At 39.6% G+C, this 26,200-nt stretch overlaps 1 protein-coding gene across 1 annotated transcript in view; it reads left to right on the forward strand.

Annotated features, from left to right (window-relative positions):
• The window catches only part of Mterf1 (mitochondrial transcription termination factor 1), a 136,161-nt gene that overhangs the window by 33,770 nt on the left and 76,191 nt on the right, over positions 1 to 26,200 (forward strand). Inside the window, exon 2 of the mRNA XM_087204726.1 lies at positions 1 to 26,200. This exon is cut by the window's right edge and continues 76,191 nt beyond it. The gene's annotated coding sequence lies outside the window, so the exon portion shown is untranslated.

Raw genomic sequence — 26,200 nt, forward strand, 5'->3', positions numbered from 1 at the left:
GAGCATGGTCTTAAGTGATATTATATTCGATGGAAAATATTTTGCAAGAAATTCCTTAGGATTAATGCAATGCCAATTGAAATCCCAGCAGCATACTTCACAGATCTGGAGAAAACAATCCAAAAATTCATTTGGAATAAGAAGAGACCTAGAAGAGCAAAAGCAATTCTAGGCAATAAAGACAAGGTAGCGGGTATCACAACCCCCAACTTGAAAATATACTACAAAGCCACTGTGATAAAAACAGCATGGTACTGGCAAAGAAACAGACCTGAGGGTCCCGCGGAAGATGCCGAATCAGCCCACTGCAGACAGGCAGGTCTGTGCATGCCCTAGTGAGGTTGCAAGTTGCATGGAACATGCCGAATCAGCCCACACCCCGGCAACAATCCACTGGACACCCCACCCCCACCCTGCTCCTCTGTACAGCCACCTGGTTCCACACTACAAAGACGCAGAGGACACCGGACCACCAGAACACGGTACTGAGTCCTACCGCTCCCGGCACAGAGGTAGGGGCTTCTGAGCCACCATCCCACTGCTCCTGGTCCAGAGGAAGGGGCTTCCTGGACACCATACCTCCTGCTGCTCCCAGCCCAGAGGAAAGAGCTTTTGGGCCACCATCCCTACCGCTGCTCCCGGCCCCTGTCCCACCTCTCCCAGCTCAGAGAAGGTAATCTGTGCAGGCGCCAACAGCTCCACCCCCAGTCGAAATGGGAAAACATGTAAATAAGTCTCAAAACCAGACTTCCAGATCACCTACAGCAACCCCAAAGGGAAATGAGATGGAGCACGGTGATACTCAACCACCTGGACCCACTGAACTGGCAACAAAAGGGGATCTGGAAAAAATGAAATCAGAAATAATTTCTCAGATAACAGGAGAAATTGTGCCCCTAGTGCAAGACATGATTAATAAATCTAGAGAGGAGCTCAGGAACATGATGGAATCCCAACATAGGAAACAAATGGAATCCATAAAACAGATGCAAATAGATTTCCAGGACATGAAAAACTCCATTGAAAGTCTACACAGCAGAATGAGCCAATGTGAGGACAGATTTTCAGATATAGAAGATAAGATTGCAATTAATGACCAGGAAAGGAAAAATTGCTTCAAAATTCTAAGGGAACATGAGAAATCAATCCAGCAGCTGCTAGATGATGCAAAGAAGAATAACATAAGACTGACTGGAGTCAATGAAGAAACAGGAGAGAGTGCAGGTGACATAAAAAGACTCTTCACAGAAATAATGGCAGAAAACTTCCCAAGCAGGGGAAAAGAGCTTGATATACAGATAAGTGAAGCATATAGGACTCCAAATAGCCTTGATCAAAAAAATCTACACATAGACATATAATTGTTAAGATTCCAGAAACACAACAGAAGAACAGAGTTCTCCAAGCAGTGAGAGAAAAGAAACAAATCACATACAAAGGAAAGCCCATCAGAATCACAGCAGACTTCTCAACACAAACCATGAAGGCAAGAAGAGCTTGGAGTGACATATTCCAATCCCTAAAAGAAAACAGCCTCCAACCCAGATTGATGTACCCTGCAAAACTATCTTTCAAACTTGAGGGAGAAATAAGATACATTCATGACAAAGAGCACCTTAGGAAGTTCATGAATACCAACCCAACACTCCAAATAATTTTACACAATATCCTAGGAACAGACATTGAGGATCACAACCCCAGGAAGCAAAGCAGAATGAACCCATCTGGCATGACAAGAAATTAAATGTAAAGGGGGGAGAACCTAACAAAAAGAAAAAGTCATGGCAATGACAAGTCAATATGTTTCAATTATAACCATCAGCGTTAATGGTCTCAATTCACCAGTCAAAAGAAATAGACTGGCAGAATGGGTCAAGAAGCAAAATCCAACAATATGCTGCATACGAGAAACACACTTAATTCAAAAGGAAACTCATAGACTGAAAATTAAAGGGTGGAAAACAATACTGCATACAATGGGAACCCGAAAAAAAGCAGGAGTAGCTATCCTCTTTACAGATCAAGTAGATTTCAAACAAACACTGATTAAGAGAGACGAAGAAGGACACTACATCCTTGTCAAGGGGACAATCCAAGAGGAAGAGATGACAATCGTAAATATCTATGCCCCAAACACTAGTGCACCCAACTATATAAAACAAATACTAACAGACATGAAAAGTCATATATGCACTAATACAATTGTAGTGGGGGACCTCAACACCCCACTGTCACAAATAGATAGATCAACTAGACAAAAAATAAGTAATGAAATACTAGAACTCAATCAAACTCTTGAGCAAATGAACTTAAAAGATGTTTACAGAGTCTTCCACCCCACAAAATCAGAATACACATTCTTCTCAACTGCACATGGGTCATTCTCCAAAATAGACCACATACTCACACATAGAACATGTTTAAGAAAGTGCAAAGGAATTGAAGTTATCTCCTGTATATTATCAGCCCATAATGCAATGCAATTGGAGATCCATAGCAAAAGAAACTGGAAAAATTTCATAAACAAGTGGAAATTGAACAACACACTTCTGAATAACCAATGGGTCACAGAGGAAATTAAAGAAGAAATCAGACAGTTCCTTCAATTCAATGACAATGACAATACAACATATCAGAATCGATGGGACACAATGCAAGCAGTCTTATGAGGGAAATTCATAGCAGTGAATATGCATATTAGGAAAACAGAACGAGCCAAATTACACAACCTGATGCTGAACCTCAAGCTTCTAGAAGAAGAAGAGCAGGACAACTCCAAAGCTCATACAAGGGAGGAAATTATAAAGATCAGAGGAGAAATCAATGCAATGGAGACTAAGAGAATGATACAAAAAATCAATGAAGCCAAGAGTTGGTTCTTGGAAAGAATCAACAAAATTGACAAACCCTTAGCCAACCTTATCAGAAAAAGGAAAGAAAAGGCCCAAATCCATGCAATTAGGAATGAAAAGGGTGAAATTACAACAGATTCAGCAGAAATCCAGAGGATCATCAATACCTACTTCTAGAACCTATACGCCAATAAGATGGACAAACACAGAAGAAATGGACAGATTCCTAGATACATATGAATTACCAAAGTTGAATGAAGAAGACCTACAAATTCTGAACAACCCAATATCAACCAATGAAATTGAAAATGTAATTAAAAACTTATAAACTAAGAAAAGTCTGGGCCCTGAAGCCTTCACTGCTGAATTCTACAAGACATTTAGAGAGGAACTTCTGCCACTACTGTTTAAACTCTTCAATGAAATTGAAAGGGAAGCAGTACTCCCAAACTCATTCCTGGAAGCAAGCATCACCTTGATCCCCAAAGCAGAGAAAGACCGAACTGAAAAGGAGAACTATAGGCCAATCTCACTAATGAATATAGATGCAAAAATCCTTACTAAGATAATGGCAAACAATGCAGAAAATCATCAAGAAGATCATACACCCTGATCAAGTGGGATTCATCCCAGGGATGCAGGGATGGTTCAACATACGCAAATCAATCAATCAATGTAATACAGTATATCAATAAAGCCAAGGACAAAAACCATATGATTATCTCCATAGATGCAGAAAAAGCATTTGACAAAATCCAACATGCATTTATGATGAAAGCCCTACAAAAAATTGGAATAGATGGTCTCTACCTCAAACTGATAGAGGCCATCTATGAAAAACCAACAGCCAATATCATACTAAATGGTCAAAAACTGAAATCCTTCACACTAAAATCAGGAACAAGGCAAGGGTATCCACTATCACCACTCCTGGTCAACATAGTTCTGGAAACATTAGCCATGGCAATTAGACAAGAGAAAGAAATAAAAGGAATAAAGATAGGTAATGAAGAAGTCAAATTGTCATTATTTGCAGATGACATGATACTCTATATAGAAGACCCCAAGAACTCCACCAAAAATCTTCTAGACTTAATAACCCAGTTCAGTCAAATAGCTGGTTACAAGGTCAACACACAAAAATCAATAGCTTTCCTCTACACCAATGACAGACTCACTGAGAGAGAAATACGACAAGTAATTCCTTTCGCAATAGCATCCCCAAAACTGAAATACCTAGGAATCATCCTAATGAAAGAAATCAATGACCTCTTCTCTTGAAAACTATGGCACTCTGAAAAGAGAGATTGAAGATGATATCATGAAATGGACAGACATCCCCTGCTCCTGGGTAGGAAGGATTAATATAGTGAAAGTGGCCATACTTCCAAAACTGCTATAAAGATATAATGCAATTCCAATTGAGATCCCAGCAGCATACTTCATGGACCTTGAGAAAACAATCCAAAAATTCATTTGGAACAAGAAGAGACCCAGAATAGTAAAAACAATTCTAGGTAACAGAGACAAGGCAGGGGGTATCATAATCCCCAACCTGCATCTATACTACAAAGCTACTGTGATAAAAACAGCATGGTACTGGCAAAGAAACAGACCTGAGGACCAGTGGAACAGATTAGAAGATGCAGAAACAACTCCAGACACACTCAGCCATCTCATCTTCGATAAAGGAGCCAAACACCCTCACTGGAGGAAAGATAGCCTCTTTAATAAATGGTGCTGGAAAAATTGGGCTTCAACTTGACAAAGATTAAAACTAGACCTATATCTCTCGCCATGCACTAAACTAAAATCAAAATGGATTAAGGATCTAAATATTAAAATAGAAACCCTGAACCGGTGGAACAGATGTTAGGTAGAACTCTTGAAGACATCGGTGTAGGAAAAGATTTTATGAACAAAACCTCATGAACTAGCACAAACAATCAACAAGTGGGATCTCTTCTTATTAAAAGGCTTCTGGACAGCAAGAGAAACCACCAGCAGTGTGAAGAGACAACCCACAATGTGGGAAAAAAATCTTCACCTGCTCTTCCTCAAAGATCTGCTATCTCGAATCTATAAAGAACTTAAAAAGATCAGACCTCCCAAATTTAAAGACCCAATCCAAAAATGGGCATCTGAAATGAACAGACATTTCTCAAACAAAGAAGTAGAAATAGCAAATAAATACATGAAAAAATGTTCAACATCACTGGTCATTCGAGAGATGCAAATGAAAACAACACTGAGATTCCACCTCACTCCAGAAAGAATGGCTGCTATCATGAAATCAACCAATAACAAATGCTGTCGGGGCTGTGGGGAAAGAGGAACCCTTCTCCACTGCTGGTGGGAGTGTAGACTGGTGCAAGCACTGTGGAAATCATTATGGAGATACCTCAAAGAACTAGGACTGGAAGTCCCATTTGACCCTACTATTCCCCTGCTGGGGATCTTCCCCAAAGAATTCAAAGAATCATACCACAGTGATATATGTGTGCCCATGTTCATAGCAGCACAGATTGTGATAGCTAAAACTTGGCAAAAGCCCAAATGCTCATCAACTGGAGACTGGATAAGGAAAATGTGGTTTTTTAAATAAAATGGAGTACTACTCAGCCATAAAATGAGAAATTAGAGACATTTATAGCTAAGTGGATGCACATTGAAGCGATACTCTTAAGTGAAATAAATAGGACACACATGTGTAAATACTGAATAGTTTCTCTGGTGTGAGACACTGAAAGTGTAAATAAGGACTGAAATATATAATAGGTCATGTGAAATAGGAAGAAAAGGGGCAAAGGGGAAGGAAGTGGGAGGGCTAAAGGAAAGGATAGAAGGGAATGGGATTACTATGAGAAAATGGAAAAATAGGAACAAAATCTTTGTAAATAGGGAGGAATGGAGTGGTTGAAGGGAGGGCTGGGCAAGGGTGAAAAATAACCAAGAGAGATTATGTAAAGGTGCAAATTTGCAATGATGAATGTCATTATATTGTATACCTAAAATGTACCAATGATTAGAATGAATAATCGATAATGCAAAATAGGAAGAAAAGGTCCACAGGGGTAGGGGTAGTGGGAAGGGTAGGGGAAAGGAAAGAAGGGAAAGGAAAAATGCTGAGAAATGGAAAAAATGGAAATAAAGTCTTTGTAAATAGGGAAGGGTGGAGGGGGTGAAGGGAGGACTAGGAATGGGGAAAAAATAAGAACCAAGATGCATTATGTAAAGGTACAATTCCCAATGAGAAATGTAATTGTGTTGTGTACCTAACATATACCAATAAAAGAATTTAACAACAACAAAAAAAGAAACAGACCTGAGGAACAATGGAACAGATTAGAAGATGCAGAAACTACTCCAGACACACTCAGCCAACTTACCTTCGACAAAGGAGCCAAACACCCTCACTGGAGGAAAGATAGCCTCTTCAATAAATGGTGCTGGAAAACTTGGGTTCAACTTGCCAAAGATTAAAACTACATCTGTATTTCTCACCATGCACTAAATTAAAATCTAAATGGATTAAAGATCTAAATATTAAAACAGAAACACTGAATGGGCTGGAACAGAGGTTAGGTAGAACCCTTGAAGACATTGGTGTAGGAAAAGATTTTATGAACAAAACCTCAGTTGCCCGTGAACTAGCACAAACAATCAACAAGTGGGATCTCTTCTTACTAAAAAGCTTCTGCACAGCAAGAGAAACCACCAGCAGTGTGAAGAGACAATCCACAACGTGGGAAAAAAATTTTACCTGCTGTTCCTCAGACAAAGGTCTACTATCTAGAATCTATAAAGAGCTTAAAAAAAATCAGACCTCCCAAATTTAAAGACCCAGTCCAAAAATGGGCATCTGAAATGAACAGACATTTCTCAGAAAAAGAAGTAGAAATGACAAATAAATATATGAAAAAATGTTCACCATCACTGGTCATTCGAGAGATGCAAATGAAAACAATGCTGAGATTCCACCTCACTCCAGAAAGAATGGTTGCTATCATGAAATCAACGAATAACAAATGCTGGCAGGGCTGTGGGGAAAGCGGAACCCTACTCCACTGCTGGTGGGTGTGCAGACTGGTGCAACCACTGTGGAAATCATTATGGAGATAACACAAAGAACTAGGACTGGAAGTCCCATTTGACCCAGCTATTCCCCTGGGTATCTTCTTTAAAGAATTATAAGAATCATACCACAGTGATATATGTGCACCCATGTTCATAGCAGCACATTTCATGATAGCCAAAACTTGGAAACAACCCAATTGCTCATCAACTGGAGACTGGATAAAGACAATGTGGGTTTTTTTTTTTTTTTATAAAATGGAGTACTACTCAGTCATAAAAAACTAGAAACTAGAGACATTTATAGCTAAGTGGATGCACATTGAAGTGATACTCTTAAGTGAGATAAATAGGACAAACGTGTAAATACCTAATAGTTTCTCTAGTGTGAGAAACTGAAAGTGTAAATAAGGACTAAAAGGTATAATAGATAATGTGAAATAGGAAGAATAGGGGCAAAGGGGAAGGGGAAGTGGAGGGGTGGGAGAAAGAAAAGGGAATGGAATTAATATGAGAAAATGGAAAAATGGAAACAAAGTCTTTGTAAATAGGGAAGGATGGAGGGGTCGAAGGGAGGGCAGGGGAATGGGGAAAAAAACAAGAAACAAGCGAGATTATGTAAAGGTGCAAATTTCCAATGATGAATGTCATTATATTGTATACCTTAAATGTACAAATAAAGTTAATTAAAAATATATGAAACAAGTTTAGTGATAATCAAAAATAGCACTGACATTAAAAGAAACAAGTTCCTTAGGAGCTTACTAAAATGTGTATTCCAGGGATTTATGCAAAGATTTGGAGCTTGTAGATCTAGAGGACTTGGATTCTACATTTACTTTTTGCAGGCTTCTTGAACCACTGTGTATAAAATATTGTAACAAAGCTCAACATGGCGTATTATAGTATATTATAATCTATGTAGTTTAGTGTTGTATAAGGTTATATAGTATTAGTAAATTACAGTAACTATAGGCATAACAGAAATTTAATTAACATTTGTAAGTTTGCTTGGAGGATCTTTTATTTTTATTTATTTATTTTTAAACAGATATTTTCAAATTTTAGAGTTGCACACTTAAAAGACTTGGACCTAGGTCCCTTCCCATTGGAGCTATAGCTAATATAAGCGCCATCTAGTGGCCAAGAGAGTTTTTGCTAAAAACAAAATCGTTAAAATGCTAAGAGAACTTGATTTTCCTCTGATTAAGTCCTAGCTCTAGGATGTGGATACCGTACTTCATTGTAAAATCTGCTAGGAATTAGCTCAGTGAAGCACGGATATCTCTGAGTTACTGAAGCACGGATGTCTCTGAGGTCCCTATCTCTGAAGCAGGCAGCAGGAATAGGACTTGGACCACAAGATTGTTATGTTATATAAAAAGCATTCCCGGAGGTCTGTTATTAAAAGGTTGTGAAATAGTTGATATTTAGCCATTTGTTATTCAGTCATTCATTTCAATGTTGAGTCAACAGTAATTTACTAAGTGTTAGCTAGGATTAAGGGACTGTACTAAGGAATAAAATATTAATCAGACTGGGTTTTCTATTTTTCAAGGGCTTGTTGTTTAATAAGGAACATATACAGTATACTCACACCTTTAATGAAACTGGTTTTGTGAAGACTATAAAGGTGACTCAGTAATAAACTAAACTCCATGAACTTGTAGCCTATTAGAGGAACTAGAAACTCCCAGTACTGCTTGAAGTTAGGTCTTTGAGACGAATAGACAGTCACAAAATGGAATAATGGAAGATGTTAGTTGAATCCACTGGCTTCATCTGTAAATGCTAGTGAATGCAGAAAGCTGCCTTTCCCAGGGAAGGACTCTGTCTTCCCCACCCCACATAGCTCCGCATATTTTGGAATCAATAGACAATGTTAGTGTAGAAAGCACGATAAATTCACTGTTTTTCACATTTGTGGTTATCAACTGCAGCACAGCAGCTTTCCAAAAAACAAGCTGACTCTATCAGTGTAGTTGATGTTAGAGGTAGGGATTTTTCTAAAAACTATTATGTAGTTTCTAGCTGGTGTATGCAGCTAATAAATCCAAAGAAAAATTTCAATGGCTATTTCTTGGCTAATTCGATCATTAAAAAATGACACCACAAGCTGAATAACAAGCTTGTACTTGAATATAGCTATGATGAATTCCTTCCCTTATGACAGCTTTAAATTTTGTAGTGTTTTCCATCCCCACTTCCTTTCCTATTTTCCTCTTTGAGGATCATGAATGATTAATTTTATTGACTTAATATTAAACTGATATTTTTACTGTAAATCTTTTCAAACATTAAGAGCCAGATTTCATTTTAACGGTTTGAATTTGTGGATTTTTTTTCAGTATTTTTCTGGGGTGTTGTTCTAAATACTGAGATGGACTAGGGAACCTAACACATGATTTATAAAGCAAGTAATATATGTGACATTCCTGTTACCTAATAAAGTCTGCAAGGGGAAAATTTGTATTACTTTTTTCCTTTCAAAAAATTCCCTAAACCCTAAATCACTTCAATTAAATCTCTAACCCGACACCTCAAATTGTAATGTATTAATAATATACATATACACAACTTGATCCTATCGTATATCTATTTATATATAAGAGAAATCACTTTGGGTGATTTACAGTACCACAAATTTTGGTTATATTTGCATTCTATTAAAATACAGTATCTATCGGTCATTGCACTGCCTTGAGAGTCCATTAACTTTGATGAATGTGAAGGCACCTGTGGTTACCTTTGTACTTTTGTGATAAGGTAACATTGGTTAATATAAATGGGACCTAAATTTCATGGCTCAAATATACTTTTTGTGAGTCTTAAAATTTTTTCAAAAGAGGAAAGGCAGCTGTGAGCTGTGAAGTATTCCTTGTGAGCTGTGTGTGAGAGAGGGCTGCGACAGCTCCTCTGCTCTGGGCCGGGATACACACTGCCCACAGATGCTGCTTCTGAGCACAGCACTGGCCACAGCTGCCCCACCGTGGCAGGGTAGGATCGTTTTTGTAATTTTATTAACTTCTCTTTTTTGCCAATTAGATATAAATTTTGATATAATGCTTGTTAATGATTGCTGAGGGAATAATGACATACACTAGCAAGCCAATAGGCAGGGTTTAGACTGACCTTTAATAGAGGCGCTCCATACATTGATTCACTCATTCATTCCTTCAACATATATTTATTAAGCACTCACTATGTATCAGGTATTGGTCTAATTGCTAGAGTTTAAAATACACTAAAAGAAAGACAGAAAATCACCTATAAAATAGTGGACAAAGGAAGTGGCTACCCTGGCCCATAAGCTTATGTTCTAGTGGGTGGGAATATACAGTAAAACAAATAAACCATATAGTGTTCAGATGGTGATAAATGCTATGGAGAAAATTAAAGCAGGAAAGGGGGAGCAAAAGTAAAAGAGAGAAGTAAGGGGTTCAAATTTAAGTAAAATGGTCAGAGAAAGAAGAACTTCATTATAAGGTGATTTTTGAACAAAGACAAGGCAAAGGAAGAAGCCATTTAAATATATCTGGGGAAGAATGTTCTAGGTAGAGGAAACAGCACGTGTAAAATTCCAGAAATGTGAGAGTGCTTGATGTTTTTAACAGAACCACAAAGAGGCCATAAGGTATTAGTAGTTGAGGGGTGCATATAGGAGATGAGCTCAGAAGTATAATGTGGCCAGATCATGCGGGATATTACATGGACTTTGGCATTTATTATGAGAGAGAAAGACAGCCACGGGAGGGTTTTAAGCAGACAAATAACACTTTTTTTGTTGTTGTTTTAAAATAATCACAGTGGTTCTTTTCATTGAAATTGGAACCAACATGAGTTAAGAGAGATGATAAGGAAGAAGGGACTGGAAGACTGCAGAGAGATTATGATGCAGTTGCCTAGGAGAATAGCATAATGATTTGATTGAGACATATATTATGATTAGTAGGTAGCATAGTCCCTAGAGTTAGTGGTCATGAATTTAAAGTAGGGTCGGTCAGTTACACAGAGCAAGAGGAGCAGGTTTAGCTAGGGTTAAGGTTTTGACCAGTCACTAAGAGAAGAGAGGGTGGGGCAAGTGAGTTGAGGATCAGCAGGAGAGTGTTTCAGCGAATGCCCTTGTAATTTATGCTGGGTAGGAGAGAAGTGAGCACAAGAACTGAAGGTGTCATGATGCTGGATTATCAGGTGATGACAGAGTGAGCTGGTCAAAGAATGACCTTGGAACAGAACCTAGTTTCAACTTAGGCCTTGAATGAAATGGCATGTCCAACCTTTTGGCATATCTGGGACACACTGAGTAAAGTCTTTGGCCACATATAAAACATATAATATAGTTTATCTAGCTGACAAAACTTCCTTTTTAAATGTATCTTTTAAATTATGACATTTAAAAATAAGGTGACAAGTGGCTTGCAGCCTCAGCCTGGACATGCCTGATGACGTGATGAGGAAGTTTTCTTTCTCAAAGTATGAAAACCCAAGATAAAATATTGACTACAATAGAAACCCATTGAATCATGCCATTCTTTCTAGATTTTTTCCCCAAATATTTGAGGTTTTAGATCACAAGTAAAAGGTATCCACGGTGGGTGATTTAGAAGTTCAGGTATTTAAGTTATAAAATTCATAAAGAAAAAATCATACCGTAGCAAAAATTCAGTTTTTGGAGATTCTTTATCTTATCTAAAACAAAAACCAACCAAAAGCTAAAAATCAGAAAAAAACCCCCTAACAACTAAATGGGACCAAGATCAAGGAGACAAAATCTCTCTTGTTGAGTTAGAAATACTCAGTGAATGAACAAAAATCACATTTATACTTTCCATTGTACCATCACTGACTGTACAGTAGGTAAACACTTACAAGGGATAGTAGAATTATGTTTTACAGTGAAACCAAAACACAACATTGCCCGGTAAATCTTTATGATCAGAACATTCGTCTATGTACAAAATCATACTACATCTTTGTTGCTTTAAAAAAAGATTATTAGACTCTAAGGACATAAAACTTGAAAGAAATATAAATATAAATTATTTAGTGCTTTAAAAAATACAGGATAAAGTACCCACATTGGGAGTTTCATAACATATCAGTGGTGGTTGGACTACTTAAATCAAAAAAATATCAGGATGTATTAGGCTTCCTTAGAGTAAGGTTGAAATGAGGATATGAAGCACATGTTTTTGTTATTGTTGTTCATAAGTCTTTCTAGGAATAGGTGATGTAAAAATATTGATACTCCAATCTCTGCAGGTGGTTAACTACCAAAGATAATTAACTATGTAATTAATTAATTATTTTGAATAAAGACATAAATCAAAAAATTTTAGGGCAAGTCCACAACAAATACAGATTTTGTTGTTCTATAATGTCCAAAATTCAAACACTTTTAAAAGTTTTATGCTTTGTCATTAATATATATGGCACACACATATATATTTGTGTCCTCATTTGTATTTTTTGTAATAATTTAACTTTGGAATACACAAAATTTCCCAGAGCCTGGTAATTATCCTTAGATACTTAATATGTTCTTAGGTAGAAATAGAATTTATTTGTTGTATGTTGATTCAAAGACTAGAACTGATTTTAAACTCAAGGGTAATTGGTAGAAGTAATTAGAAAGCAAATTTTGATTTACAAAGTAGGAGGAAAAGGAAGTAATGTTTATTGAGTACCTATTATGAATTAAGCACCATGGTGGCAATTTTTCATATCTTATTTTGTTTAAACATAATTTTCATTACATTTAAGAACTATTTTTTAAAAATTAATTTTATTGGTCCATTTAAGGTGTACAATATAATGACATTCATCATTGGAAATTTGCACCTTTACATAATCTCACTTGGTTCTTATTTTTTCCCCCTTCCCCTGCCCTCCCTTCAACCCCTCCATCCCTCCCTATTTACAAAGACTTTGTTTCCATTTTTTCTCATATTAATTCCATTCCCCTCTTTCCTTTCCCCCACCACTCCACTTCCCCTTCCCCTTTGCCCCTTTTCTTGCTATTTCACATTACCTATTATACCTTTTAGTCCTTATTTACACTTTCAGTTTCTCACACTAGAGAAACTGTTCGGCATTTACACATGTGTGCCCTATTTATTTCACTTAAGAGTATCACCTCAGTGTGCATCCATTTAGCTATAAATGTTGCTAGTTTCTCATTCTTTATGGATGAGTAGTACTCCATTTTATAAAAAACCCACATTTTCTTTATCCAGTCTCCAGTTGATGGGGAATTAGGCTGCTTCCAAGTTTTAGCTATTACAAATTGTGCTGCTATGAACATGGGTGCACATATATCACTGTGGTATGATTCTTTTAATTCTTTGGGGAAGATCCCCAGCAGGGGAATAGTGGGGTCAAATGGGACTTCCAGTCCTAGTTCTTTGAGGTATCTCCATACTGATTTCCACAGTGGTTGCACCAGTCTACACTCCCACCACCAGTGGAGCAGGGTTCCTTTTTTCCCACACCCCCACCACCATTTGTTATTGGTTGATTTCAGGATAGCAGCCATTCTTTCTGCAGTGAGGTGGAATCTCAGCGTTGTTTCCATTTGCATCTCTCGAATGACCAATGATGTTGAATATTTTTTCATATGTTTATTTGGTATTTCTACTTCTTTGTCTGAGAAATGTCTGTTCATTTCAGATGCCCATTTTTGGATTGGGTCTTTAAATTTGGGAGGCCTGATTTTTTAAAGTTTTTTTAAAAAATTCTTTTATTGGTACATTTTAGGTATACAATATGTTTACATTTATCATTGGGTGCTTGTACCTGTACATGATGTATCTTAGTTCTTATTTTTCCCCCATTACCTGTGCACCCTTCACCCCCTCCACCCTTCCCTATTTACATAGATTTCATTTCCATTTTTTTTCTTTCCTCATAATTTTTCCTTTCCCTTCTTACCTTTTGCCTTCCCCTCCCACTACCTCTACACCTTTGGACCTTTTCCTATTTCAAATTATCAGTTATTCATTTTAATCATTTTAATCCTTATTTACACTTTCAGTTTCTCACACTAGAGAAACTATTAAGTATTTACACATCTGTGTCCTATTTATTTCACTTAAGAATATGCCCTCAGGGCCGGGGATTTAGCTCAGTGGTTTTGCCACCTGCTGCGCAAGCGCAAGGACCCGAGTTCAATCCCCGGTACCAAAAAAAAAACACAACAAAAAAACAAACCAAGCGTATGCCCTCAATATGCATCCATTTAGCTATAAATGTCTCTAGTTTCTCATTCTTTATGGCTGAGTAGTACTGCATTATATAAAAAGCCACATCTTCTTTATCCACTTTCCAGTTGATGAGCACTTGGGCTGTTTCCAAGCTTTAGCTATTACAAACTGTGCCGCTATAAACATGGGTGCACATATATTGCTGTGATATGATTCTTTTAATTCTTTGGGGAAGATAACCAGCAGGGCAATAGCTGGGTCAAATGGAACCTCTAGCCCTAGTTCTTTGAGGTATCTCCATACTGATTTTCACAGTCGTTGCACCAGTCTGCACTCCCACCAACAATGAAGAAGGATTCCTTTCTCCCTAAACCCCCACCAGCATTTGTTATTGGTTGATTTCTTGATAGCAGCCATTCTATGTGGGGTGAGGTGGGATCTCAGTGTTGTTTTCATCTGCATCTCTCGAATGACCAGTGATGTTGAACATTTTTTTATAAATTTATTTGCTGCTTTTCTTCTTTGTCTGAGAAATGTCTGTTCTTTTCAGATGCCCATTTTTGAATTGGGTCTTTGAATTTGGGAGGTCTGATTTTTTTCAATTCTTTATATATTCTCAATAGTAGACCTTTGTCTGAGGTACAGCTGCTAAATATTTCTTCCCACATTGTAGGTTGTCTCTTAGCTCTGTCGGTAGTTTCTCTTGCAGTTTTTTAATACAATGAGATCCCAGTTGTCGATTCTTTGTGCTAGCTCCCATGTTACCGAAGATTTGTCCATAAAGTCTTTTCCTATGCCAATTACATCAAGAGTTCTACCTGACTTATTTTCCAGCAAGTTTAGTGTTTCTGTCTTAATATTTAGATCTTTAATCCACTTTGATCTTAGTTTAGTGTGCGATGATAGGTATGGGTCTAGTTTTAATCTCTGGCAGGTTGAAATCCAGTTTTTCCAACACCATTTATTAAATAGGCTATCTTTCCTCCAATGATGGTGGTTGGCTCCTTTGTCAAAGATGACGTGTCTGAGTATGTCTGGAGCTGTTTCTGCATCTTCTAATCTATTCCACTGATCCTCGGGCCTGTTTCTTTGCTAGTACCATGCTGTTTTTGTCACAGTAGCTTTGTAGTATAGTTTCAAGTTGGGGATTGTGATACCCCCAGCCATGTCTCTGTTGCCTAGAATTGCTTTTGCTATTCTAGGTTTCTTCTGATTCCAAATGAATTTTTGGATTGTTTTCTCTAGTTCTGTGAAGTATAGTGTTGGAATTTCAATTGGCATTGCATTGAATCTATATAATAGTTTTGGAAGTATGGCCATTTTCACTATATTGGTTCTTCCTACCCAGGAGCAGGGATGTCTTTCCATTTTCTTGCATTCTCTTTGATTTCTTTTTTCAGAGTGCTGTAGTTTTTAGCATAGAGGTCTTTTGCTTCCTTTGCTAGATTGATTCCTAGATATTTCATTTTTTGGGATACTATTGTAAAAGGAATTGTTTCCCTAATTTCTCTCTCAGTGAGTCTGTTATTTGTGTATAAGAAGGCTATTGCTTTTTGAGTGTTGACCTTGTATCCAGCTACTCTACTGAATCTGTCAATTAAGTCTAGAAGTCTTGTGGTGTTTTTTGGGTCTTCTATGTAAAGTATCATATCATCAGCAAATAATGACAGTTTAACATCTTCCTTTCCTATCTTTATTCCTTTTATTTCTTTCACTTGTCTAATTGCTGTGGTTGTTTCCAGAACTATATTGAACAGGAATGGTAATAGTGGTCATCCTTGTCTTGTTCAGATTTTAGTGTGAAAGTTTTCAGTTTTTGACCATTTAGTATGATGTTGGCTGTTGGTTTTTCATAGATAGCCTTAATTAAGTTGAGATAAAGGCCTTCTATTCCAATTTTCTGTAGCATTTTTTATCATGAAAGAGTGTTGGATTTTGTCAAATGCCTTTTCTGCATCTATTGAGATGATCATATGGTTTTTGTCCTTGACTCTGTTAATACAGTGTATTACATTTATTGATTTACGTATGTTGAACCATCCTTGCATCCCTGGGATAAATCTGACTTGGTCAGGGTGTACGATCTTCTTGATGACCCTCTGTATTCTGTTTGCTAGTGTGTTGTTGAGGATTTTTGCATGTATGTTCATTAGGGAGATTGGCCTGTAGTTCTCTTTTTGGGTTGGGTCTTTCCCTGGTTTTGGAATCAAAGTAACACTTGCTTCCAGGAATGAATTTGGAAGCCTTGCTTCCCTTTCAATTTCCTTGATGAGTTTAAAGAGTAATGGCAAAAGTTCTTCTTTAAATGTCTTGTAGAATTCAGCAGTGAACCGATCAGGACCTGGGCTTTTCTTTGTTGGTAAATATTTTATTACATTTTCAATTTCACTCATTGTAATTGGGGTGTTTAGAATTTCTATATCTTCTTCATTTAACTTTTGGCAATTCATATGTATCTAGGAATCTGTCCATTTCTTCTGTGTTTTCTATTTTATGAGAGTACAGGTTCTCCAAGTAGGTATTTATGATGCTCTGGATTTCTGCTGGGTCTGTTGTGACTTCACCTTTTTCGTTATTAATTGCATGGATTTGAGCCTTTATTCCCTTTTTTTGATAAGCTTGGCTAACAGTTTATCGATTTTACTTCTTTCAAAAAACCATCTCTTTGATTCATTAATTTTTTGTATCATTCTCTTAGTCTCCATTGAATCGATTTCTGCTCGGATCTTTATAATTTTCTTTCTTGTATGAGCTTTGGGTTTGTCTTGCTCTTCTTTTTCTAGGAGCTTGAGGTTCTGCATTAGGTTATTTAACTGAGTTCTCTCTGTTGTCCTAATATGGGCATTCACTGCTATGAATTTCCTGTGTAGAACTGCTTTCATTGTGTCCCACAGATTCCTGTATGGTGTACTGGCATTATCATTTACTTGTAGAAACTGTCTAATTTCTTATTTAATTTCCTCTGTGACCCATTGGTTGTTCAGGAGGGTGTTATTCAATTTCCATGTGTTTGTGGGTGTTTTGCGGTTTCTTATGTTTTTGATCTCCAATTTTATTGTACTATGGCCTGATAATATACAGGGGATAGCTTCAGTTCTTTTGCATTTACTTAGATATGCCCTATGAAGTAGCATGTGATCTATTTTGGAGAATGACCTGTGTGCAACTGAAAAGAATGTGTATTCTGATTTTGTGGGGTGGAGTACTCTATAAACATCTGTTAAGTCCATTTGTTCAATTGCTTGGTTCAGTTCTAGAATTTCATTGTTAATTTTTTTCCTAGATGATCTATTTGTGATAGAGGGGTGTTGACGTCCCCCACTACAAGTATGTTATTGCTTATTTGGTTTTTCATGTCCATTAATATTTGTTTTGTATAGTTTGGGGCATTCATATTTGGTGCATAAATATTTAAGATTGTCATCTCTTCTTCTTGTATTGTTCCCTTCACAAGGATGTAGTGACCATCTTTGTTTCTCTTAATTAGTTTTGGTTTGAAATCTACTTTGAAAATAAGATTGCTACCCCTGCTTTTTTCTGGGTTCCTGTCATGTGGAGAATTGTTTTGTATCCTTTTACTTTCAGTCGATGCATTTCTTTTTGAGTTAGGTGTGTTTCTTGTATATAGCATATTGCTGGCTTTTGCTTGTTAGTCCATTCTGTCAGTCTATTTCTTTTGATTGGTGAATTGAGGCCATTAATATTGATTTATAATTCATAGATATTGACTCATCCTCTTCATGATGTTTTGCTGTTTTTGGCTCTTTTATTTCTTATTTTTGACCCCTTTCCTTTTAGTTCCTTACCTTGCCTGGTGGCTTTCCTCTGTTGGGCCTCATGGAGTTGTGACCTTCATTGTCTTTTTCTAGAATATTGCTTAGAATTGTTTGGAGTGCTGGTTTGGTGTTCATGAAATTTCTCAGGTGTTCTTTGGTGTGGAAGTATCTAATTTCCCCATTGATTTTGAAAGATAATTTTGCAGAATACAACATTTTAGGTTGGAAGTTATTTTCTTTTAGAGCTTGAAATACTTCTCTCCAGGCTCTCCTTGACTTGAGGGTTTGTGTTGAGAAGTCTGCCATGATTCTGATGGGCTTTCCTTTATAGGTGATTTGTTTCTTTTCTCTAACTACCTGTAGAATTTTGTTCTTCTGTTGTGCTTCTGGGATCTTAACTATTTTATGTCTAGGTGTAGATTTTTTTTGATCATGGCTAGTTGGAGTTCTATATGCCTCATTTATCTGTATGTCCAATTCTTTACCTCTGTCTGGGAAGTTTTCTACTATTACTTCTGTGAACAGTTTTTTTTATGTCTATTGTACTTTCTCCTGTTTTTTCGTGGACTCCTATCAGTCTTATGTTATTCTTTGCATCATCTAGCAGCTGTTGCATTGATTTCTCATGGTCCCTTACTATCTTTAAGAAATCTCTGTTTTCATGGTCCTTAACTGCAATCCTGTCTTTTATATCTGATATTCTGTCTTCAGATTCTCTTAGTCTGCTCTGCATGCTTTCAGTGGAGATTTTAATCCCCTGAATATCTGTTTGAATCTGTTTCGTGGATTCCATTTCTTTCTTATGTTGGGCGATCATGGTTTCCATTTCTTTCTTATGCTGGGCATTCCTGGCTTCCTGCATATTTCTGATCTCATTTATTTTCTTATCTGTTTCTCCTCTAGAGCCTCTAATCATGTCTTTCACTCTACTCACCATCTCTGTATTTATCTGGGAGATTATTTCTGCTTTGAATTTTTCTAGAGCCTCATGCACCTGCTTTGTTACTTCCTATGGTGTCAGTTCAGGGTGTCCAGGTGGTTGATTATCAGACTTTTCCACCTCATTTCCCCCAGAATTTCCTTTTTGTGGTGTGGAAGCCTGCATTTGTGCCTTGCTTAAATGTCTTCTCATTTTTGTTTTTGGTACTGTCCTTGGTTCAATTTCTGGGTTGATATTTCAAAATTGCTTAATGTAGGTATCTTTGTTGCTTGTGTTAAAAACCCTTGTGGAATGATTGCTTTTTAGAGGTGTCTTCCAGATATGACTTGTGTTTAGGTTTTGAGGCTCTAATGACTCCGAGGCTATTTTATTTTCCTTATACCAGGAAGGAAAACTGATTAGATCAATCACAACATGTTAGACCAAATGATACAATCAGTAATAGCATCAAGGGCAGCTTAGAAAATGACAATTTGTGGTAGTTATTAATCTACCACATTTTAACTATGTGTAATATAATCCCCTGTGCCTCTGTACTGTGGGATCGGGTAGCAGAAGAGCTGGAGTGCAGGGGGTGGGGTAGTGGAACTGGGCCTTGGAGGTGCTCCCACAGCTAAGAGGAGCACCGGATGGGGGTGGGGCTCCTAGCCGGGCTTGGGACCTCACTGTGGCATGGGCAGGAACTGGGACACCACCAAGGAGCTTCACGCTGCTTGGCTGACCCGCGGAGCCTCCAATCAGTCTTATGTTATTCTTCTTTGCATTGTCTAGCAGCTGCTGGATTGATTTCTCGTGGTCCCTTACAATTTTAAAGAAATTTTTCTTTTCCTGGTCATTAATTGCATTCTTATCTTCTGTATCTGAAATTCTTTCTTCACATTGGCTCATTCTGCTGTGTAGACTTTCAGTGGAGTTTTTAATCTCCTGGAAATCTGTTTGCATCTATTTTATGGATTCAATTTTTTTCCTATCTTGGGATTCCATTATGTTCCTCAGCTCCTCTATTTTTTTATCTGTGTCCTCTCTAGATTTATTAATCATGTCTTGCACTATGGGCACAATCTCTGCTGTTATGTGAGAAATTATTTGTGATTTCATTTTTTCCAGATCCTCTTTCGTTGCTAGTTCAGGGAGTCCAGGTGGTTGAGTATCAGAGTGTTCCATTTTGTTTCCCTTTGGGGTTGCTGTAGGTGATCTGGAAGTCTGGTTCTGAGGCTTGTTTACTTGTCTTCTCATTTCGACGGGGGAAAGGGTGGTGGTGCTGCTGCTGGCACCTGTCCGGCTCACCTCCTCTGTGCAGGGAGCTGTGTGACACCTACCCAAAAGCCTCCCCTGCACTGGGTGCTGTGGCACGCCTACTTGGAAGTCTCTTCCATGCTGGGAGTTGTGGCATGCCTACCCAGAAGCCTCTTCTAGGGTGGGAGCTGTGGCATGCTGATCCTGAAGCCTCCTATGGGCTGGGAGCAGTGGCACACCAACCCAGAGGCCTCCTCTGTTCTGGGAGCTGTGGCATGCTGACCCAGAATCCTCCTCCATGCTGGAGATGCAGCATGTCTGCCTGGAAACCTCCTTTGGCCTGGGAGCTGTGGCACACTGACCCAGAAGCCTCCTCTGGCCTGGGAGCTGTGACATGCTGACCCAGAGGCCTCCCCTGTGCTGGGAGCTGTGTCTTGCCTACCTGAAAGCCTCCTCTGTGCTAGGAACTGTGGCATGCCTACCCGGAAGCCTCCTCCATGCTGGGAGCCGTGGCACGCCTACCCAGAAGCCTCCTCTGGGCTGCAAGCTGTGGCACACTGATCTGGAAGCCTCCTTTGTACTGGGAGCCATGGCACACCTACCCAGAGGCCTCCTCTGTGCTGGGAGCTGTGGCATGCTGACCTGGAAGCCTCCATCCTGGAGATGCGGCATGCCATCCTGGAAGCCTCCTTCATTCTGGGAGCCACGGCACACCTACCAGGAAGCCTCTTCTGTCCTGGGAGCTGTGGCACACTGACCCAGAAGCCTCCCCTGGGCTGGGAGCTGTGGCACGCTGATCTGGAAGCCTCCTCTGTGCTCGGAGCCATGGCACACCAACCCGGAGGCCTCCTCTGTGCTGGGTGCTGTGGCATGCCTACTTGGAAGTCTCCTCCATGCTGGGAGTTGTGGCATGCCTACTCAGAAGGCTTCTCTGTCCTGGGAGCTGTGGCATACTGACCCAGAGGCCTCCCCTGTGCTGGGAGCCGTTGCACACCTACCCAAAAGCCTCCTCTGTGCTGAGAGCTGTGGCCCACCTACCCAGAAGCCTCCTCCATGCTGGGAGGTGCAGCATGCCTACCCAGAAGCCTCCTCTGGGCTGGGAGCTGTGGCATGCTGACCCAGGGGCCTCCTCCAAGATGGAGTGTGGCACACCTACCAGGAAGCCTCCTCCATGCTGGGATCCATGGCATGCCTACCCGGAAGCCTCCTCTGGGCTGGGAGCTGTGGCACACTGATCCGGAAGCCTCCTCTGGGCTGGGAGCTGTGGCACACCAACCTGGAGGCCTCCTCTGTCCTGGGAGCTGTGGCATGCCCACCTGGAAGCCTCCTCCATGCTGGGAGCTGCAGTATGCCTGCCCGGCAGCCTCCTCTGTCCTGGGAGCTGTGGCACACTGACCTGGAAGCGTCCTCTGGCCTGGGAGCCATGTCATGGTGATGCAGACACCTCCTCTGTGCTCGGAGCTGTGGCATTCTGACCTGGAAGGCTCCTCCACACTGGGAGCCATGGCATGGTAACCTGGAAGCCTCCTCCATGCTGGGTGCCACGGCACACCTACCAGGAAGCCTCTTCTGTCCTGGGAGCTGTGGCACACTGACCCAGAAGCCTCTTCTGGGCTGGGAGCTGTGGCACACTGATCCAGAAGCCTCCTCTGTGCTGGGAGCCATGGCACACCAACCTGGAGGCCTCCTCTGTGCTGGGAGCTGTGGCATGATAACCTGGAATCCTCCTCCATGCTGGAGATGTGGCACACCTACTCAGAAGCCTCCTCCACACTGGGAGCCACAGCATGCCTACCTGGAAGCCTCCTCTGTCCTGGGAGCTGTGGCACGCTGACCCAGAAGCCTTCTCTGGGCTGGGAGCTGTGGCACGCTGATCTGGAAGCCTCCTCTGTGCTGGGAGCCATGGCACCCCAACCCGGAGGCCTCCTCTGTGCTGGGAGCTGTGGCATGATAACCTGGAATCCTCCTCCATGCTGGAGATGTGGCACACCTACTCAGAAGCCTCCTCCACACTGGGAGCCGCAGCATGCCTACCCGGAAGCCTCCTCTGGGCTGGGAGCTGTAGGATGCTGACCCAGAAGCCTCCTCTGGGCTGGGAGCTGTGGCACACTGACTTGGAAGCTCCTCCAAGCTGGGAGCTGTGGCACACTGACCTGGGAGCCTTCTCTGGGCTGGGAGCCTGCATTGAATTTCTTCTCATGCCCAACGGATTCATTCTCCTGGGCTTCCTGGGGTTGTGATCCTTGTTGTCTTTTCCTAGGATATTGTGTAAAATTTTTTGGAGTGCTGGTTTGGTATTCATGAAGTTCCTAAGGTGCTCTTTTTCATGAAAGTATCTTATTTCTCCATCAAGTTTGAAAGATAGTTTTGCAGGGTACATCAATCTGTGGTGGAGGCTGTTTTCCTTTAGGGCTTGGAATACATCACTCCAAACTCTTCTTGCCTTGAGGGTTTGCATTGAGAAGTCTGCTGTAATTCTGATGGGCTTTCCTTTGTATGTGATTTGTTTCTTTTCTCTCACTGCTTGTAGAACTTTGTTCTTCTGTTGGATTTCTGGAATCTTAACAATTATATGCCTATGCATAGATTTTTTTTTTGATCAAGGCTATTTGGAGTCCTATATGCCTCACTTATCTGTATGTCAATTTCTTTTCCCCTGCTTGAGACCTTTTCTGCCATTACTTCTGTGAATAGTTTTTTTTTTTTAATGTCGTCTGCACTCTCTTCTGTTTCTTCATTGACTCCAATCAGTCTTATGTTATTCTTCTTTGCATCGTCTAGCAGCTACTGGATTGATTTCTCATGGTCCCTTATAATTTTGAAGCAATTTTTCTTTTCCTGGTCATTAATTGCAGTCTTATCTTCTATATCTGAAATTCTGTCCTCACATTGCCTCATTCTGCTGGGTAGACTTTCAGTGGAGTTTTGTTCTCCTGGAAATCTGTTTGCATCTATTTTATGGATTCCATTTGTTTCCTATGTTGGGATTCCATCATGTTCCTCAGATCCTCTATTTTTTTTATCTGTGTCCTCTCTAGATTTATTAATCATGTCTTGCACTATGGGCACAATCTCTGCTGTTATGTGAGAAATTATTTGTGATTTCATTTTTTCCAGATCCTCTTTCATTGCCAGTTCAGGGAGTCCAGGTGGTTGAGTATCAGATTGTTCCATCTCATTTCCCTTTGGGGTTGCTTTAGGTGATCTGGAAGTCTGGTTTTGAGAGTTCTTTTCATGTCTTCTCATTTCAGTGGGGGTGGGGGGTTGGTGTGGTGTGTGTGCTGCTGGTGCAGGAGTGGCTCATCTCCTCGGTACTGGGGGCAGCTCTGCTCCTCGGTGCTGGGGCTGGTGGTACATAAGCCAGGAAGGTTTACCTTCTCTGTTCTGGGGGTGACTCTGTTCCTCGGCACTGGGTGCAGTGGTATGGCAGCCCAGAAAGCTCACCTTTGGGCTTCGAGTGGCTCTGCTCCCCAGAACTATTTTTTAAGGACTGGTTATGTTCCAGGTCTCTGTTTTAAGTCTAGGAATATAAAAAGTAAAACAAAGTTCTTGCCATTTGTAGAATTAATGAGGTAGTATTGTCATCTTCATCTTATAGATCCTTAATGCATGCATGTTATATGTTTTTAAGACAAAAGATGTTAATGTATTAGTTGTTTTTTCTAAAGTAAAACCTCAGTTTTCAGGTTTAATTGCAGTGTTGGCCTTTTGAGATAAATAAGTGGGTTTAGGGTTGCAGTTTGAACACTTGTTTCTAAAAGGTTCACCTTCACTGTTATAGATGGTCCAAACCTTATTTGCTATTTTATAAAGTGTAAGTGGGGAGTGGGGGCAGGACATTACTATATACTGGATACTTAATGTATGTTTTCTTGCCCAGTTTTCCCAATAACTCTATATGCTATTAAAACACCTTATGTGTTTTAAAACATATATAAAATTTCTTTGAGAATTCTTTCCATTGAGAAGTGGGCTCTTTGTCCTTTCTTCTTGGAGCTGGATTTACCTTAGTCATGAGTTGACCAATGGAGCGTGATGGAAGTGGTCTTGGATAACTTCCTATCCTATGCCTGAAAAGACATTAAGCTTTCACCTGGGGACACTTTGTCTTGGAACCCAGTCCCTATGCTGTGAGGAAGCCAAGCAGTCACATGGAGGAACCTCAGCTGAAGTCAAGCCAGCAGCCGGTATGACAAGACTTGTGACTGAGTGAGCCTTCAGCTGATTCTAGTACCTAGCCTTTGAGTCTCTCCAACTGATGCCTTATGGTGTGATGTTTTCATGACTGAGCTCTTGACCAAATTGAAGACTTATGAGCAAAATAAATGACTGCTGTTTTTAGACACTGAGTTTAGGGTGATTGGTTAAATATAACAGGCAACTGGAACATTCTGTGATCTTGGTGTTCAAACAAACTTTCCATGAGTAGGACAGTAATAAAATGTTATATTTATATAATTATATGTTATATAATTATATTATACAAGTAATTATAATTATTTATATAATTATATTTAAATTTTCTGATTTTGGCAGTGTTTGAAGGAAATAAAATCAGCTAATAATTTGAATAATTAATCAAGACTCATTCAGATTTGCAATCTTAATTTATTCTACTAGTGTGGAACATACATGCTTATATTCATACACAAGAGACAGAAACTGCCACCACAGCTACTACCATCATCAGCACTAGCACCACCACCACCAAGAATGCAACACATTCAAACAAAGAATAGAGAATTTAGGGGTGCTAGTGTGCTGGTGAGTAACAGATGAAAAAGCAAATCCTCTGGCAGATTTGAAGAACTAGACAAAATATGTCTCAACCAGGACAAACAGCAATTGTTGGACTCCATTGAGGGTTAATTAGCTGCTATAGAATATATTTGCCTATTTCAGTGATATTACAATGTGTACAAAGTTTTCATTTTAGAATACACAAGAGCAATTGAGACATGAAGGACTGGAAGGGGAAATTAAGTAAGTAATTTATTAACCAAATAATTATGAACTAACATGCTAGATAAATTATTATGCCAGGTGCTAGAATGGGTTAGAAAAATGTACGTGAATACCCTTTCTCCCCATTGCACAGTGTATTTGTTTTGTAGAGCTACTGTAATCAAGTACCATGCATTTGGTAGCTTAACAGAAATCTATCCTCTCACAGATGTAGGAGCCAGAAGTCTAAAATCAAGGTGTCAGTGCCATGCTCTCTCCAGTCTCCTGGGGAGTATCCTTCTTAGCTTCTGGTTAACCAGGAGTTCCCTGCACTGCAGTTTAAGTACTTCTGTTGTTGGTTACACTGTCTCATGAAGCTGTCCCTATGTGTGTCTGTTCTCACATGTCACTTTCCTTTTCTTACAAGGAGACCAGTCGGATTGGGTTAGGGGTCACTCTCTTGACCTCTAAGTGATTGCATCTGCAAAGACCCTATTTCCATATATGGTCACAGTTACTGGGAATTAGGATTTCACTGTATCTTTTTTGGGGACACAATTCAACCCCTAACATACTGTTTTAGTCTATCTATTGCTGCTATTAACAGAATACTATAGATTGGGTAATTTGTAAGCAATAGAAATTTATTTGGCTCATGGTTCTTGAGGCTAAGAAGTCTATAACATGGAGCCAGAATCTGTGAGGGCTTTCAAGATGTGCCACAGCACAGTGAAAGGGCTAGTGAGCATGCATGAGATCGAGAAGAGGAGGCTAAAAACTCTCTTTCAATAATTAGCCTACTCCTTGGATAATGACATTAATTCATTAATCTCCTCTACCATCATGATCTAGTCATCTCCTAATGGCCTCACCACCTTGATATTGTTACAATGGCAATGAAATTTCAATATAAGTTTTGGAGAGCACATTCAAACCATAGCACACACTGTGGCTTTCCTGTTTGGGGGATCCATTTATGCTTTCCCAGTCTCATCCCTTGGTTCTTCCTTTCTGCTCTCCTTGTTAAGCTCTATTGAATCACTTGTCCTTGTCCTGTCTAGAATGCTCTGATAGGCCAATACCAAATAATATTTTACAACTCATCTCAAGTGTCATTTTCTTTTCTTTTTTGGTACTGGGGATAGAACTCAGGATCTTGTGCTTGTGAGGCAGGTG

Source organism: Heterocephalus glaber, unplaced genomic scaffold (genome assembly GCF_053883595.1).
Source record: "Heterocephalus glaber isolate CG9 unplaced genomic scaffold, H.glaber_assembly_v1.0 deba00000546, whole genome shotgun sequence".
NCBI lineage: Eukaryota > Metazoa > Chordata > Mammalia > Rodentia > Bathyergidae > Heterocephalus > Heterocephalus glaber.